The 5000-nt window shown below is 41.9% G+C and overlaps 1 protein-coding gene and 1 long non-coding RNA gene across 6 annotated transcripts in view; both read right to left on the bottom strand.

Annotated features, from left to right (window-relative positions):
- LOC126995798 (solute carrier family 49 member 4 homolog) overlaps positions 1–4541 on the bottom strand; it is a 40985-nt gene extending 36444 nt beyond the window's left edge. For 2 of the 4 annotated variants that reach the window (XM_050855643.1, XM_050855646.1), the window contains exons 1-2: positions 3201–4537; positions 2573–2796 (exon numbers count right to left, since the gene is read on the bottom strand). The gene's annotated coding sequence lies outside the window, so the exon portion shown is untranslated. Of the gene's footprint in view, positions 1–2572; positions 2797–3200 lie in introns of all 4 variants that reach the window. The other 2 variants (XM_050855642.1, XM_050855640.1) reach the window with 2 other exon arrangements.
- Positions 4542–4654: 113 nt separating this feature from the next.
- The window catches only part of LOC126995802 (uncharacterized), a 2795-nt gene continuing 2449 nt past the window's right edge, over positions 4655–5000 (bottom strand). The window contains exon 4 of one of the 2 annotated variants that reach the window (XR_007750706.1): positions 4655–4799. This is a non-coding gene — a long non-coding RNA (uncharacterized LOC126995802). Of the gene's footprint in view, positions 4804–5000 lie in introns of both variants that reach the window. The other variant, XR_007750707.1, reaches the window with a different exon arrangement.

Below are 5000 nucleotides of genomic sequence, written 5' to 3'. Positions count from 1 at the left end.
TATATAACTGATGTAACTAACTGTATATAACTGTATGTAACTAACTGTATATAACTGTATGTAACTGTATATAACTGTATGTAACTAACTGTATATAACTGTAACTAACTGTATATAACTGTATGTAACTAGCTGTATATAACTGTATATAACTGTATGTAACTAACTGTATATAACTGTAACTAACTGTATGTAACTAACTGTATATAACTGTATGTAACTAACTGTATATAACTGTATGTAACTAACTGTATATAACTGTATGTAACTAACTGTATATAACTGTATGTAACTAACTGTATATAACTGTATGTAACTAACTGTATATAACTGTATGTAACTAACTGTATATAGCTGTATGTAACTAACTGTATTAACTGTATGTAACTAACTGTATATAACTAACTGTATATAACTGTATGTAACTAACTGTATATAACTGTATGTAACTAACTGTATATAACTGTATGTAACTAACTGTATATAACTGTATGTAACTAACTGTATATAACTGTATGTAACTAACTGTATATAACTGTATGTAACTAACTGTATATAACTGTATGTAACTAACTGTATATAACTGTATGTAACTAACTGTATGTAACTAACTGTATATAACTGTATGTAACTAACTGTATATAACTGTATGTAACTAACTGTATTAACTGTATGTAACTAACTGTATATAACTATGTAAATAACTGTAACTAACTGTATATAACTATGTAAATAACTGTATAATACTGTATGTAACTAACTGTATATAACTGTATATAGCTAACTGTATATAACTATGTAACTAACTGTATATAACTGTATGTAACTAACTGTATATAACTGTATGTAAGTAACTGTATATAACTATGTAAATAACCGTATATAACTGTATGTAACTAACTGTATATAACTGTATGTAACTAACTGTATATAACTGTAACTAACTGTATATAACTATGTAACTAACTGTATATAACAATAACTAACTGTATGTAACTAATTGTATATAACTATGTAACTAACTGTATATAAATAACTATGTAACTAACTGTATATAACTGTATGTAGCTGACTGTATATAAATAACTATGTAACTAAACTGTATATAACTGTATGTAGCTAACTGTATGTAACTATGTAACTAACTGTATATAACTATGTAACTAACTGTATATAACTATGTAACTAACTGTATATAACTATGTAACTAACTGTATATAACTATGTAACTAACTGTATATAACAATAACTAACTGTATGTAACTGTTAATAACTATGTAACTAACTGTATATAAATAACTATGTAACTAACTGTATATAACTGTATGTAGCTGACTGTATATAAATAACTATGTAACTAACTGTATATAACTGTATGTAGCTAACTGTAAATAAATAACTATGCAACTAACTGTATATAAGTGCATGTATCTATGTAAGTAAGTTCTGGTGAAGATGGCAAACTAACCTATATGCCCAAGGTGACCCAGCACCACACGACACAGTGGCTGGCTGGACATGAGTGGACTGTACTGTTGCCAGGTTATCGTACTCAGAGCCTCTTATTTACCGGTTTCTGAGCCATAGCTATTGCCAAAAAACACCAATAATTAACCATTTTAACGATAACTATATATGAAGGCAATTATTGGGGTCAAGGAGGCAGTTTTTGGGTTGGAAATCGGCAAACAAAGGAGGCTGAGCACATATGACAATCTGGCAAAGTTGGCTGTGGACTGTACCATGGTGAGCCTCACTCCTCCTCCGGGCTACTCTTCCTGGACTGTGGACTGTGATTCTCTCTCTCTCTTTTATTTATTTTTATTTTTTTTACAGAAAAGGAGACAGTTCGAGGGCGTGAAAAAAAGGAAAACAATAATGAAAAAAAAAGCCCGCTACTTACTGCTCCTGAATAGAGTACAGAGGAGTGGCCAAAAAGAGAGGTCAATTTCGGGAGGAGAGGTGTCCTGATATCCTCCTCTTGAAAGAGTTCAAGTTGCAGGCAGGAGGAAATACAGATGAAGGAAGCTTGTTCCAGAGTTTACAAGCATGAGGGATGAAAGAGTGAAGATGCTGGTTAACTCTTGCATAAGGGATTTGGACAGTATAAGGATGAGCTTGATTAGAAAGTCGCGTGAGACGAGGCCGCAGGAGGGGCCTTATGAGGTGCTTTCCTTCCTTCCTTCCTTCCCTCCCCATATCTATCAGCAAGAGACCCATTGCTAACATGTTCTATACTGTATACACTAACACATTAATGCCTCTATAATATTAACCCCTTGACTGCAGATTTCCTACAGTCAGACCTCACCAAGCAACAGGAGTGGAACAAAAAGTGGCTGCTACAATTCAATGAAGAAAAATGTAAAGTCCTGCACCTTGGGAGGGGAAATCCAGCACACCAATACCACATGGGAAACATTCCACTATCCACCACAGAGGCAGAGAAAGACCTGGGAGTGTATGTTTCCAGGCTACCAGTGAAGGCAAAATCCATACGAATTGCAGCAGACAGGTTAAGAAACAAGAAACCAGTATTGGAAACATGCAGGAAGTACACTGCATAACATACCTGGGCAGCAGAATAGTCAACAGCCAGCGGGAAGGAGGCAGTGGCTGAGGACCAAGGTTTGAGTCTCACTGAAGCACACCAACAATTTTCAACCATCAGCGAGTGGCAGAAGATTACCCACATGCTGCATGGATCTCCAGTCAACCCAAACTTCAGCGACTTCATCCAAGAGGAGCACCGGGGGGCAGCATGGGTCCAGCAATAGTCATACACCACTGCAGCCACTGTAAGAAAAATTCACCTGCGTCACTAAAGGCCCGGAGTTGCCCAAGAAGCCCCTCAAGACAGCCTACCAATGTCATAATCAGCACATAAAAAAAAAAAGCTTCTGGGACAATAAAAAACAATAGATTACTAACTGGAAATACTCACTGGAAGGGAAGGGCATCATCAACGGTACTCTTTTCATCCAACATTTTGGATTTCAACGAGGAGGATGGAGACGGAAGGGAGGAAGAGGGGAGGAGAGGAGAGGAAAGAAGGGAGGGAAGAGAAGGAAGGGAGAGAATAGAGGAAGGTAAAGATAAAGAAGAAAGAAGAGAAGAGGAGGAAGGAAGGAGGAGGAGGAGGAGGAGGAGGAGGAGTAGAGGAGAGTTGATGTGTTAGAGTTATAGGAGAAAATACTGACCTTGCTGAGTCTATTGCTTTCAAGGAGACAAACAATTCCATGGGTTGAGATTTCTTATTTAATTTGGAGTCATTGGTGTGTGGTTGATGTGGTAGAGTTGAGGGCAGGGATATGATGGTGGTGATGCTGGCTGTCTCCTGGTGTCCTGTTGTGTGTGTTCCATCTGTGTATTACCTCCTATCCTGTTATACTGGTGTCCTATTCTCTGTGATGACACCGCACAAAGCAGGTCCAAGTGTTCGCTGTCCATGTGTTCCTCTACTGTAAGGCTTCCTCCTCTCTGTCTTGAGCATGACAATGTGCTGCTACACTCCCATACACAGCACAGCACCTCAGAAGTGGATATTCATGTGCTGGGCAATGTCACCCTTCGTCTTGAAGTGCTTCCCACACACGTCACACTTGAACTCTCGCAGGCCAGTGTCTGAAGATGTGCCTGTTCAACGCCTGCCTCAGAGCAAACCTCCGGCCACACTCTGGGCACTGGTGGGGCCTTTCACCGCTGTGTGTAAGGCTGTGTGTGCTGAGGCTGCTCCTGTCACTGAACCTCCGGCCACACTCTGAGCACTCAAAGGGTCTTTCACCGCTGTGTGTAAGGCTGTGTGTGCTGAGGCTGCTCCTGAGGCTGAATCTCTGGCCACACTCTGGGCACTGGTGGGGCTTCTCAGCAGTGTGTGTCAGGCTGTGTCTGTCAAGGACACTCCTGTCAATGAACCTCCTGCTACACTCTGAGCACTCAAAGGGTCTTTCACCAGCGTGTGTCCGCTTGTGTCTGTTGAAGCTACTGCTGTCACTGAACCTCTTTCCACAAACTGGGCACTCGTGAGGCAGAGTGTGTGCTGCTGTGTCTCTTGCGGTTACCCTGCTTACTGAACCTTTAGCCACAGTCATGGCATTCATGAGGCCTTTCACCAGTGTGTGTAAGGGTGTGTCTGTTGAGAACACTTTTGTAACTGAACCTTTATCCACAGTCAAGGCATTCATGAGGCATTTCAGCAGAGTGTGTAAGGGTGTGTCTTTTGAGGTAGCTCTTAATACTGAACCTTTTGCCACAGTCAAGGCATTCATGAGGCCTTTCATCAGTGTGTACACGGCTGTGTACGTTGAGGTAGCTCTTCTTACTGAAGCTTTTGCCACAGTCAAGGCACTCATGAGGTCCTTCAGCAGAGCGTGTGGGTGTATCTGCTGAGGTCAGCCTTCCCAGGGAGTCTTTCCCCACACTCTGGCCACTCATGGTTTCCTACAGCAGTGTGTGCAAGGCTGTGTCTGATGAACTTGCTCCCAGTCTCAAATATTGTCACACTCGACTCTGTCTGTTCCTTTCCTTCGTGGCTGAGATGCCAGCACCAAGGTGGTGGTGGTGGTGGTGGTAGTTCTCCTGACCTTACAGCTGTGGCAGCCTGTTGGTGTTGCAGGTCCTGCCTGGCCTTGCAGCCTCTAGCTGTGGCCCAGGCTCAGCAATGCACTGGGGAGTCCTGGAGACAGAGGCAGTGAGGAGAGAGTGAGCGCTGAGCACAGCACCAGCCTCAGGCCCTCACTGCAGCAGCAACAGATGTGGCCGGCAGCCACACAGCATCCTGAGCCATGCCTGGCCACACCCTTCCTACAAGCAAGGGATGACACATTAACCCATGCAGTGTTCACTGTGTACATAGACTACTACACAGCCTCTCAAGGAAGGCTCTTATATGGACTTGTATGCCAGACACAAGTAACAACTGTACATGCACTACTGCACCACCTGTTGGGTCCCATTACTGCAGGACTACATCAGAGAGAGAGAGAGAGAGAGAGAGAGCA

The sequence above is a fragment of the Eriocheir sinensis genome, chromosome 9 (assembly GCF_024679095.1).
Source record: "Eriocheir sinensis breed Jianghai 21 chromosome 9, ASM2467909v1, whole genome shotgun sequence".
Taxonomy (NCBI): Eukaryota; Metazoa; Arthropoda; class Malacostraca; order Decapoda; family Varunidae; genus Eriocheir; species Eriocheir sinensis.
Note: the sequence above shows the minus strand (reverse complement) of the source record. Positions and strands in the feature narration are given on the sequence as shown.